Raw genomic sequence first — 12,636 nt, forward strand, 5'->3', positions numbered from 1 at the left:
AAGGGTATACAGTGGGTCCAGGTGGAGTTCAGGGCACACAGTGGGTCCAGGTAGAGTTCAGGGGCACACAGTGGGCCCAGGGCACATGGCGAGCCCAGGTGCAGTTTTAGGGCACTCAGTGGGTCCAGGTGTAATGTGGCAGATGATGCGGCTGAGGGAGGAGGTCAGTGTCTGCACCCATCCTCCCGTCCCTTTCTGTTTTGCAGCAGACCCTACTCCAGCCTCATTGTCACCTGGAAGCAGACCATCAGTGTGACCCAACCCCTCCCCACACACTCCTCCCCCGAATCATCTACCTTAGCCAGGTCATGACTAAGGTAAACAGACACACACACAGTAGGTAGAATACGCCAGGCATTGTTCTGAGATTTAAAAATATCAGCTTGTTAGTGTGTTCATCTTCATAACAACCTATGAGGTTGGTGCGATTTTTATCCCCATTTTCCAGATGAGGACATGAAGCCCAAGGAAGGGAAAAATATTAACAGAAGCCTGGCATATTAGTTACTCCCAAGTGCCCTGTGTACCTTCCTGTGGCTGTCACATGCCCACAACACCTGTTGGAGCCTTATCAACCCCGTGTCACAGGGACTCAGCACACGGAGGCTTGGAGGTTTCTAAATTGTCCAGGGAGGCTCTAGCAGCAGGACCTGGGCTGTGAATCCAAGACGCTGGCTCTGAGGACCGTGTTCTCCTCTACAGCAAGCGGATCTCTATGCTTGGACCTGGAGGGATTGCCGAAGAAGGGGGTGTCTTGTGACCTACATTTCCTGGGCAGCCACAGCTGAACCGACGATGGGACATGTCGTCAAGGAGTGGACCTTGACATCCACTGAGCTCCTGGCCCACAGTGCCATCTGGGCTTCACATGTAGTCCCTCCTGCAACTGACTACCATCCAGAGCAGACCAGCTCCCATTTTACACCAAACAAACCCAGATCAGAGAGGCAAAGTAACCTGCCCAAGGTCACACAGCTAATGAATGGGGTTTCATCTGAGGGTCATGACTTCTAAGTTTGTATTTTTTTCCCACACCCTACTCTGCGGGCACAGATACACAGCCAAGGGAAACAGGACCTGGTGGGCAGGCTGTTCCTCCACCGGGAGAAGGTCGGGGTGGCCGCAGAGTTCTTGGACACTGTCTGCTGCCCATCCTGGGGACACAGAGCTCCAGACTGGGGCCAAGCTCTCAGCAAGAGATGGCCCTGAGAAGGGAGCCACTGAGGAATGTCCCCGAGGGGCCCTGGGGATGGCAGCGGGGGAGAGACAGAGGTCCACACGGCAGAGAGAGTGTGGAAGGCAGGAAGGTGGTAGGTTTTCAACTGGATGAGATCTTAGCTGGGTCTCTGAGGAATCTCATTAAAAATCAAATTGGCCCTGAATTGTGGGAGTAACACTTTTTATTCTGATTTGAGCTTTACAAATTAGATTTCATAGGACATTTTCATCAGCTCTGTGTGGTGGGGTGTTTTTGTTTTTTTTTTTTTTTCTTTTTCTGTCTCTTCAAGTTCTCTGTTGTAATTAGACTGCTTCTGGCACCAAAACGAGAGAGAGAAGGAGGGAAGAGATGAGAGGAGACAGGGAGGGAGAGAGAGGAGAAGGAGCCAGAGGGAGAGGGGATGGGGAGAGCGGGGGAGAAGGAACGGAGAGGAAGAGAGAGACGAGGGAAGCTGGCAGGGAGAAGAGGGGGTGGGAGCGGAGAGGGAGGAGCTGGGATGACCAGTCCTCTCCCAGGCCCCTTATCCAAGGCTCTAATGATGACTTCACAGTGCATTCTTTTATCTCAAAACCTTTCTTGCAAGAAGGACAGTGTCAAGACAGCCACCATAGCTGCCAGAGACTGTGTGATCAGAGAGAATTATCAGGTTGTCAGCTGGGAGCCAGGGGTGGGGGTGGGGTTGAGATGAACAAGCCCTCCGCAGCAGAGCCTGAGCCCCAGAACTGCCCGTGAACAGGAAGGCCTGTGGTGGGAGCACCCTCTTGCTTCCTCTTGGTATCGGCGAGGGGACCTGGAAAGCTGGGGTGCAGGGGGCATCCCAGGTGGAGGTGTGGGCCTCAATGAGGGTGAAAAGCCGGAGGATGGCTGGGGTGGCGGTGCCCCAGGGAGAAGAAGGGCTGTCACCATGGAGACTGGGGCTGGAGGGGCTGGGAGGGGAAGGTCCTGGGAAGCAGGTGTGGAGGTGGACACTGAGCGGTCACTACTTCTCCTTCGAGGCTGCCTCAGAGGCAGGAGTTGGGGCAGGGCCAACAGAAGGGACCGTGAAAGGAAGGAAACAGGAGTGAGCCTCCAGTGGACTAGGGTACCCTGATCTACTCCAGCAGGCTTCAGAGAGAGCTTTCGGCTCTCACATGTTGTCTGTTTGCTGCTGCTGCTGCTAAGTTGCTTCAGTCGTGTCCGACTCTGTGCAACCCCACAGATGGCAGCCCACCAGGCTCCGCCGTCCCTGGGATTCTCCAGGCAAGAACACTGGAGCGGGTTGCCTTTTCCTTCTCCAATACATGAAAGTGAAAAGTGAAAGTGAAGTCGCTCAGTAAGTGTCCGACTCTTCGTGACCCCATGGACTACAGCCTACAAGGCTCCTCCGTCCATGGGATTTTCCAGGCAAGAGTACTGGAGTGGGATGCCATTGCCTGTTTGGATCCCCTCAACTTTTCCACGGAAAGAATGTTTCTGGAGGGAGATTGGTACCCAGGATATTCTTAACTGCTGCTGCTGCTGCTGCTAAGTTGCTTCAGTCGTGTCCGACTCTGTGCGACCCCATAGACGGCAGCCCACCAGACTCCCCCGTCCCTGGGATTCCCCAGGCAAGAACATTGGAGTGGGTTGCCATTTCCTTCTCCAATGCGTGAAAGTGAAAAGTGAAAGGGAAGTCTCTCAGTCATGTCTGACTCTTAGCGACCCCTTGGACTTCAGCCTACCAGGCTCTGCTGTCCATGGGATTTTCCAGGCCAGAGTACTGGAGTAGGGTGCCATTGCCTTCTCTGGATAGTTTCAACAGGCTGCCCCAAAAGACATGTTTTGCAGATTATTTGTGGGGAGGGTGCGCTCTGACAGTTTGCCTTTTCATCATGTTTATCCTGGCTGTACTGGCTGGCATGTGGAATCTTAGCCCCTGACCAGGGATCAGACTTGTAACCCCTGCAGTGGAAGTGTGCAGTGTTAACCACTGGACTGGCAGGGAAGCCCTCAGCAAAATTTTAATTTTTTCACATTAAATTCAAGCCACTAAGAATGATTTTTTCTTTCAAATCAACGAGACGCTTTCTCAAGGAGCACCTAAACTGGGTGTCACTTCTAGAGGAGATGAAGGTTACAGCGTTGAAGATGGAGAGGAGATGAAGGGATGGACCAGTGGGACAGGACCAGGGGCCTCCCCTTCAGGCTGAGGAGCCCCAGCGGATGTGACGGGCAGACCACGGAGGGAGGTTCTTGTCTGAAGAATCTCCTTACCGGTTCCTTCACTTTCGACTTTCCAGTCCAGAGAGGTGGAAGGCAAATGATCGTTTTCTATAACCTCCTGGGCCTTATATTGCATAGGCAAGAAGCTCCCAGAGACGCTTCGTTTACTCAGCACACACTTACTGAGGCCTGCCAGGAGGCAGAAATTGCACTGGCTGGCGAGAAGGGGGTGAATGCGACCTGGTCTGTCCCTCCAGGCGCTCACCTCTGTAGCCTCCACCCGCCCCCCGTCTGGCAGCTCTGATCCAAGCAGAGCGTGCGCTGAGCCCACCAGGGTCCTACTCTCACTGTGGACTCAACCCCCGGTCAGGTCTCTGCCTCAGCCTCCCATCTTGTCCAGTGACCTCCTGCTGTGGAGCCTGGCAGCTCATGTGACCTCGCTTCTCAGGCTTTATTTTTATTTAGTTACTTTTTTTTTTTTAAACTGGCGTATAGTTGATTTACAACGTTGTGTTCATTTCAGGTGTACAGCAAAGAGATTCCATTATATATTTATATTTGTATATTCTTTTCCAGATTCTTTTCTAGTATAGGTTATAACAAGATATTGAATATAGTTCCTTGTGCTATACAGCAGGTCTGTTTTATATATAGTAGTTGTGTATCTGTTAATTCCAAACTCCCAATATATCCCTCCCCCACTTTTCCCCTTTGATAACCATAAGTTTGTTTTTTATGTCTGCAATTCTGTTTTATAAATAAGCTTATTTCTATCATTTTTTTAGCTTCCACATATAAGTGATATCATATGATATTTGTCTTTCTGTCTGTTCAGTCTCTGGGTTGGAAAGATCCTCTGGAGGAGGGCATGGCAACCCACTCCAGTATTCTTGCCTGAGAATACCCATGGACAGAGGAGTCTGGTGGGCTGCAGTCCAAGGGGTCCCAAAGAGTTGGACATAACTGAACGACTAAGGACAGCATACCACTTACTACTGTACAACTCGTTATTATATTGGAGAAGGAAAGGGCAGCCCACTCCAATATTCTTGCCTGGAGAATCCCATGGACAGAGGAGCCTGGAGGGCTACAGTCCATAGGGTTGCAAAGAGTTATTATATATTAATATACAGTCATCATTATATTAATAATATATTATTATAGTTATATTAATAACTATATTATATAGCTATTTTCTATAATATAATTATATTGTTAATTATATATTAACATACATTATTATATACTACATATAATATACAATGTTATTACATATATTATTATATGTAATATGGTATATTATTATATATATTACTTATTATCAATATTACATTAATATAGTTAATGTTATAGTTATTAATATAATGCCATTATTGGGCCTTTCCTGGCGATCTGGTGGTTAAGACTCTCTACTTCCACTGCAGGGGGTACAGGTTCCATCCCTGATCAGGGAGCTGGGATCCCACATGCCTCAGGGCCAAAAAACCAAAACATGAAACAGAAGCAACACTGTAACAAATTCAGTGAAGACTTTAAAAATGGTCCACATCAAAAAAATCTTTAAAAATATAATACTGTTATATAAATATTATTACGTAGCTAGTTATGTATTATAAATAGTATTTTTATTCTCATAGAATTAATACATAGCTGACTTTCACTGATTGAACCACATGAATTAAGAGGTTTACAGGGGTTATTTGAATTCTTTCCATTGGTCCTATGGAATGGGTACCCTGTGAGACCCACGGGAAGATGCCATCACTAGGAGCCCAGGGCACTAAGTGATGGAGAAGGGGCAGCAGGCCAGCAGTCCTGCGTCAGAGCCACAGCCTGCGGTCCTTTACTAGACAGTCCTAAGCCCCTGGGGACGCACAGACCTGCCTGAGACCCCCTTCCCCTGCCCTTGACCAGAACTGAAAAGAACTTCAAAGGAGAGAGCCAGGGAGGAAACCCATGCGGAACTCTCCTGCATTTGAGAGGCTGGGGGGAGGATGGGGTGTGGTCCTGGTGGTGGCTGCAGGCCATCCTTCCTATCTCCCTCCCTGGAGGATGGTCCCATCCCAGAAAGGGAGAGGCCCTCCAGGGTCTTTTCAGAGCCCCTGAGGTCACTTTCCCTGGCCCATGTGTCTCCTGGCATGCCCAGGCTGCTGTGGCTTGCCCATGCCAAGACAGCACCTCACCAACTCTGCGACTTGCCTCTACCACACTGAGGCAGGGCGGGGAGGGGGAGCCTGTGTCTCCACACTGAGCCCAGAAAGGGGATGTGACCCCCACAAGGTTCACTGAGTCAGGATTAGGGTCTGGCTCTCACAGAACCCCCAGCTCAGCAGGCCAGGGGCGGGAGCGGAGGCGGAAGTCTGAGCAGGTGGGGGCTTTGGGAGCCTTCTCTCCAAACCTCAGGAAGTGGGGGCTGCCTCTGGAGGGAAGGATGAAGAGCAGGGAGGGCTCTGGGGAGCCCCAGGCTTCGAGCCACATGTGTTTTCCTCACGCTGAGTCCAAGTGGGGATGGAGGCGGGGACTGTCGAGGTGGGAGAAAGGATGAGGTGGTGGCAGCTGGTGGCACGACTCTCAACTCCTCAGCGCCGGGAGGGACAGGTGCAGCTGCTGCCTGGCCCGAGGTGGGGGGAGGCACTAGAAGAAGCCCCCCGGGCCTCCTCACCCCTGTACCAGCCCAGCTCAGAGCCGCCCCTCCCCGAGCCCTGCTGCCCTCTCCTGCTGCCCGCTGCCCCCTGCCCTCTGCTCGCTGCTCGGCATCTCTCATGACTTCTCCAGACTGTTCTCAACGCCCCCCTCCACTACCCCTCACTCCCTCACTTCTACCAGCCATCAGGCTCCCCAAAGGGGCTGCTCCTCTCAGCCCTAACCACATGGCCCCTCACTGCAGTCTCCTTTTTGGGGACTCGCTGCAGGTCACATTAACATGGAGCGAGCCATCGCCATCTGGCTCTGGGAGGTCCCCACTCTCTTCCAGTAGAACATTTAAAATGCTGAAGACCCCATGACTGTCTATAAGCTCACACACCTATGGCCCCTGATCTGAGGTCACCTCTCAATTCCCAACTACCTCCTGGGGAGGGGAGAGGCACTCTGCTGGCTGAGGTTGGGAGGACCAACCCACCAGGAGTGATGTCTTTACATCCGTGTTCCGGGGACCTGGCTACCTCAGTGTGTGTGTGTGTGTGTGCACGCGCACGTGTGTGTGCGCACGTGCGTGTGTGCGCGCGCGCGTGTGTGTGTGTGCGCGTGTGTATGTGTGCGCGCGCGTGTGTGTGCGTGTATGTTGGTGGGGTTGAGTCGGTTGGCTTCCAGGCCCCACCCCTGCTCTAGCCAGACCTTTTCTGCTTCTATTCCTTGTTAATCACTCACAATTTTGCTCAAATAAACACTTCTTACTCTTTCAGAATATTTGAAAGCCTCTGGTTTAGAATTTTGGGGGGTGGAATTTTTCCTGGGACTGAAATACATGCTGAGAAGCCCAAGGCTTCTCTCTGCTGTCGGGGTTGCTGTGGGTCTGGACAGTCTTTAAGGTCCCGGGGCCCCTGGCATTGTTGCCTCACTCTGACTCTGTGTGTGTGTGTGTGGCGAGGGGCATGGGGGCAGGGAACAGGTAGGAAGAGGGCCCAGTGACCCTGTGCCCATGGTGCCCGGGGTCCTCCATACTCCGAGGAGGGTGCTCACCTAACCCTGCTGGCCGTAACTCTCAGCCCTGACCTTCTGGGGACAAACTGGCATGCCAGTGACCTAAGTCTGTTGCTACGCCTACAGGCACATGTGTTTGTGTCTCTCCCCAGTCACCGATCTGGTGGTCAGGTGGTCCCACGGTGGTGTGAGAGGCAGCCCTCTCTGGGGGTCAGTGTGGACTAGTGCAGAGAGCAAGGGGTGTGGGATTAGTTAGCGTAACAGGAGAGACAAGCTCGGAGCCAACTGCCCTGGAGCCTGATGTGCGGAGCGGGAGCCCCGATCTCCACATGTGCCCTGCTATCCCCTGTCTCCGTTGTGCTCAGAGGTCAGGTTGGAGGTGGTCAGGAGATGGTGTGGGGCATGCGCACCCTCCCCCTCCCCTCTCCCTGGGTGCCTTATTTTTGTAGTTTTCATCACTATTCTGTGAGCCTTTCCTGAGCCCAGGACTGTTAAAGCTGGAGCCACAAGGGGGTCCCAGAGCTGGGAAAGGAGGCTTTGCAAGCCTGAAGCTGGACCGATTAGAACCTGCTTCTTCCCAAGAGTCACACAGACGAGAGATGTGAACATCTGAGCCTCCTGCAGCCCTGCCTTTGCCGGCTCCAGTCTCCTGGAGCTGCCTGCCCAGCCACGCAGAAAAGGTTCAGATGTCACCGTCTGCTCTGTTATTAGTGACCAATTGGGGAAGGTTTAAGAATACTTGTGCCGGGGCTATTTGTCGCCAGCTTTCTCCCAGCCCAGAGCACGCAAATTGCCTCTTATGAGATTAAGGGAAGTTACCCTGGTCCTGAGAAGCAGACAGATGGACGAAAGGAAGGGGAGGCAGGAGCCAGCTCAGCGGCCGGCTGACACCAGGACAGCACCCAGCTGTGGGGTGGGAAGGGACCAGGGCAGGATAGCTCCGGTCATGCCTGGAAGCCTGAGCAGCTCTCTGGGGGTCAGCATGTGTCTAGCTTCTAATGCAGTAGAATGAGCTTTGGGAAATTTCTGGAACATCCTATTGTGACCCACTTGTGGGTTATGGGGTTATATTCTAGCCCCTTAATAATAAAACTGATTGATACGGGGTGTAATGGTACCCGTGATGTGCCATGGGCCACAGGTAGGGGACGGTCCCACCCCAACAACCTCCAAGACCCCTGGCCAGGTGTGGGGATGCTGATAAGGGACTGAGGTATCTTCCAGGACAAAGAGCTTAGTGTCTGGAGGAGACAAATCTATGCACAGGGAACTAAAATAAGAGATGCCCCAGCACTTTCCTGGCGGTCCAGTGGGTAAGAATCTGCACTTCCATTGCAGGGGGCACAGGTTCTATCGCTGGTCAGGGAACTAAGATCCCACATGGAGCATGCATGGTGCAGCCAAAAAAAAAAAAAAAACCCTTAAAATAATAAGTGCCCCAAATGAAGTATAAAGAAAGTTCCAAGGATGTAACAAGACAGAAACAGGCTCAAAGATACAGAGAACAGACTAGTGATTACCAGTAGGTAAAGGAAGAGGGGAGGGAGCAGGGAGGTGTAGTGGATTAAGAGGTACAAATGACTGTAGAAAATAAATAAGCCACAAGGATATATTCTACAATACAGGGTATATAACTAATATTTTGATAACTATAAATGGAGTATAACCTTTGAAAATTGTGAATCACCATGCTGTACCCCTGAAATTTATATAATAATAAAGAAAGTCTCAAGGAAGAAAGAGCTTTCCTTTTGGGGAAAAGAGTCACAGAAGGACTGGCCTTTTTTTTTTTTTAAGATTTATTTATTTATTTGGCTCTTTGTTACAGCATGCACACTTAGTTGCCCTATGGCATGTGGGATCTTAGTTCTCTGACTAGGGATTAAAACTGCGTCCCCTGCAGTGGAAGGTAGATTCTTAACCACTGGACCACCAGGGAAATCCCAGGGCTGGCTTCAGAAATAGCCTGGAAGGGTAAGCAAGGTGAGGGCAAGGAGGGAATGTTTCCTGGGATGTGGATGGCGTAGGTAAAGTATGGAAGTCACAACGCGTTCAGGGACTAACAGGACAGATGCTGCAAGGTCCAGGCTGGGTCTCTGGCTCTGTTGCCACAGCTGTGCACCCCTGGGGAAACTTCCTAGTCACTCTGAACCTTAGTTTCCCCGTAGGATGGAAACCATGCTTGTCAGGTTGTCTGTGAGAATGAAAGGGACACTTCAGGAAAACCCCCAGGGCCCTGCACGCTCTCTCACTGTGCACCTGTGTAGGATACACAAGAGAACACAGTAGGTTCAGCTGCACAGGCCCTCGAATGCACACTAAGAAGTTTTTACCGATAAGAAACCACCCCTGGTGTTGACCCACAGGCTCAGATCTGAGTTTGAGAAAGATCACGGTGGCAGCAGGGAGGCAGATGGATAAAGGAGAAGAATCCGAAGGCAGAAGACTGGTCTGGAGGATTCTGCTCATAAGGAATCAGGCTAAAGCTGAAAATGGATTTAGGAGTTACTGGAGGTGGCACTGAGCTAGCAAACTATTGGGTTTGATGGGAGATGAAGAGCACAGAGGCATAAAGGTCCCCCCTCTCCCTGGGCTGCAGGATGGGGTGAATGGGTAACTGGGGGAGCCACTTCTGTTTCAGGGAAAGAAGCAGGTTGGGGGGCTAGTGAATTCAGTTGTAAATATGTTGATGGAGAGGGGTGCAGAATTGCTCAGGAGAAGACACCCTGGATGTAGTAGGTCTGGAGAAAGATGGTGGGATTCACTCACACTTAACTGAGCATCACTACGGCTCAGGCAGTGGGAGGTGTTTTTGCTACATGTCCTCTCGTTGGGTGTTGACCTGAGAACGCATCTGCTAATCTGGAAGGTTATAGGCAGTGATGTGACTAAGAGGGACACAGCTGCTCCAGGCTGGGAGTATTGGGGGCAAATGCCTTGGGTAGCACGTCTAACTCCTGTCAAATTTCGCACAGGCTTCGAGCCCCGTTGGGTTGGAAAGAACTCCATCTTCTTCTTTTGGACCAGGACTGGAAATACAGAGAAGCCAGAAGGACAGACAGGGGTGGAAGACAGGGCTTCCCTCCATTGTCTGTTTCTTGTGGACTTCTGTTGGGAGAGAGGGGGATGGGACACGCTTTCAACCTTCACACTGCTGTTTGCAGCTGTTTGTAGCCTTGATTCTGAAACACAGCTGAAGAGAAGCTTGCCAGTATCGTGAACATTCCAGAAACTGTGCTGGACTTTTATGGGGGCTTATCTGGGAGAGGCTGACTGTTCTTCCCAGGGCTGGGTGAGGGGTACAAGTTCCTAGCTCTTCCACTTTGTTCCTGGCCTGAGATGGGGCGGCCAGGCAGCCTGTGATTCTCCCAGCCTCTCTCGACTCTCCCCAGGACACGCAGCCCGCCAAGGTTATCCTGGACAGCATGGGGCTCTAATGAAAACCAATGGGGCTGGCCGAGGCAGGGTGACTCCAAAGTCACTATAAATCCTTCGCCTCCTGATTATCAGCCTGTGGCCCCAGCTCCAGGCTGCACTGAGCTCATTAGTGGCCGGGAGAGGATCCTCCATCCATTCAGACAAGTTCTGGACGGTGGCCGTGGGGGTCGGTGGAAACGGGAGACCATCGGGCAGCCCGTGAAGGCTGGGGCCCTGCAGGAGGGTCATCCCAGCAGGAGGGCTATGCTGCTGGCTGGCCAGGGGCTTGGGCTAAGCCCCGTGTCTCCCTCTGTGTCTCAGGGCGCTGTGTCTTCGGGACAGGAATGTGTGCTCCCCGAACCATTTTGGGCGCAGGGTAGGGAGCAGCATGAGGCAAAGAAAGTGCATCTGAAGAGCAGTGCTGGGCTGTCATTAGCCCGAGAGGCAGCTGTCAGCATCGGTTATGGGCGCACAGAATTTCCACATACCCTCTTAGAGCACAGCAGCTTGGGAACCACTGGGATGGGCTGGAGGCGGGGCCGTGGACCATGGACCCCATGATGTCCCAGGAGTCTTGTTCCCTTTTAGAAGAGATGCTGTGTCCTGACCCTGAGCACCCACGCCCAGAAGGAACCCACATGGTGCTGCTTCTGCTGCCTCTTAGCTGTGCTCCCTTGAGCCTGACCCTTCCCATCTCCGAGACTCAGCTCCTATCTGTAAAAGCAGGGTTCAGACTAGAAGTCAATTCCTCACGTGCTCTCTTTTAGCTCCGATGTTCAGTGTTCTGATTTATTCAATGTATTAAATTTTTTAAAAAAATTTATTTGTTTGGCCACGCCACACGGCATGAGGGATCTTAGTTCCCCAACCAGGGATTGATAGCGGGAGAGGTTAAGGCTGCAAAGAAAAAAATACAAGGCACAAAGAAGTAAAAGCAAATCTCCCAAGCTGATTTGGTCTGTTTGGGGAAGATCTATGTCCTAACTATCATTTTTTTTTTTTAAACAAGGGTTCATATTACTTCCGTCAGTCCCATATGTCTCCTTCTGACTTACTTTACTTACTATAATCTCTAGCTGCATCCATATTGCTGCAAATGCATTGTTTTGTGTCTTTTTAAATGACTGAGTAATATTCTATTGTATATATGTACAGCATCTTCTTATTCATTCATCTGTTGGTGGACATTAAGTTTGCTTCCATGTCTTGGCTATCGTAAACAGTGCTGCTGTGAATATAGGGGTGCATGTATCTTTTTGAATTACAGTTTTGTGCAGGACTGGGATCGCTGGTAATTCCATTTTTAGTTTCCTGAGGAACCTCCAAACTGTTCTCCATAGTGGTTTCACCAACTTAAATCCCTACCAACAGTGTAGGAGGGTTCCCCTTTATTCCACACCCTCTCCAGCCTTTGTTATGTGTAGATTTTTGAATGATGGCCATTCTGACTGGTTTGGGGTGGTATCTCATTGTGGTTTTGACAATCCATTCTTAAAGATCTTGTGAACAGAGAGAAGCAAGTGTGTGAATAATCCAAAATGATGGACATTTCAAAACAATGAATAATCCAAAGTAATAACATTTATTTTCAACACTGGAATGCATTTTGGTATTCATGTTTGAATATGGATGTGTTTGATGTTCTGGGAATTTTTAATACTTAAAAAAAGCCACAAAAGATCCCAGTGATGAAGCTCCCTCTGGCCTCTTGCTCAGTTGGGTGGAGAACATCACCCTTTGTACTGGTCCACTCACTCTCCCCAGCCTGCTGTCGCTGTGGCTCACACTTTCTCCAGGAGAGGATGGAGATCTTAGCTAATTTTGCCTTTAAAGGACTTTCATTCCCTTTGGGCCTCATGCAAATAAGAAAAAAGTAAGAAGCTGTGAAATGTTAACAGAGGACTTCATTAAGTAGTCTTGGTGATAGCATTTGCCAGGAATGGGGACAATTTGCTAGCAGACAATTGAGAGCTGACTATATATGCGTCTTAATTAAAATCGTAATTCTTCTTCTCCTCATCGTGCTGGGATTCTGGGTCCTGTCTTCTGGCTGCTCTAGGATATTAACCACAGCTAAGTCTTGCATATGTTTTATGCATCACAAAGCTCTTCACATACCTTATTTTACTTAATCCACCCTCCTGACACTCTTTCAAGAAGGTTCTATCATCACCGTG

At 50.5% G+C, this 12,636-nt stretch overlaps 1 protein-coding gene across 2 annotated transcripts in view; it reads right to left on the minus strand.

Moving 5' to 3' along the window:
• KIRREL3 (kirre like nephrin family adhesion molecule 3) overlaps positions 1-12,636 on the minus strand; it is a 609,236-nt gene that overhangs the window by 102,336 nt on the left and 494,264 nt on the right. The gene's annotated exons all lie outside the window — the stretch shown is intronic.

This window comes from Oryx dammah, unplaced genomic scaffold (genome assembly GCF_014754425.2).
Source record: "Oryx dammah isolate SB20612 unplaced genomic scaffold, SCBI_Odam_1.1 HiC_scaffold_15, whole genome shotgun sequence".
Lineage (NCBI taxonomy): Eukaryota > Metazoa > Chordata > Mammalia > Artiodactyla > Bovidae > Oryx > Oryx dammah.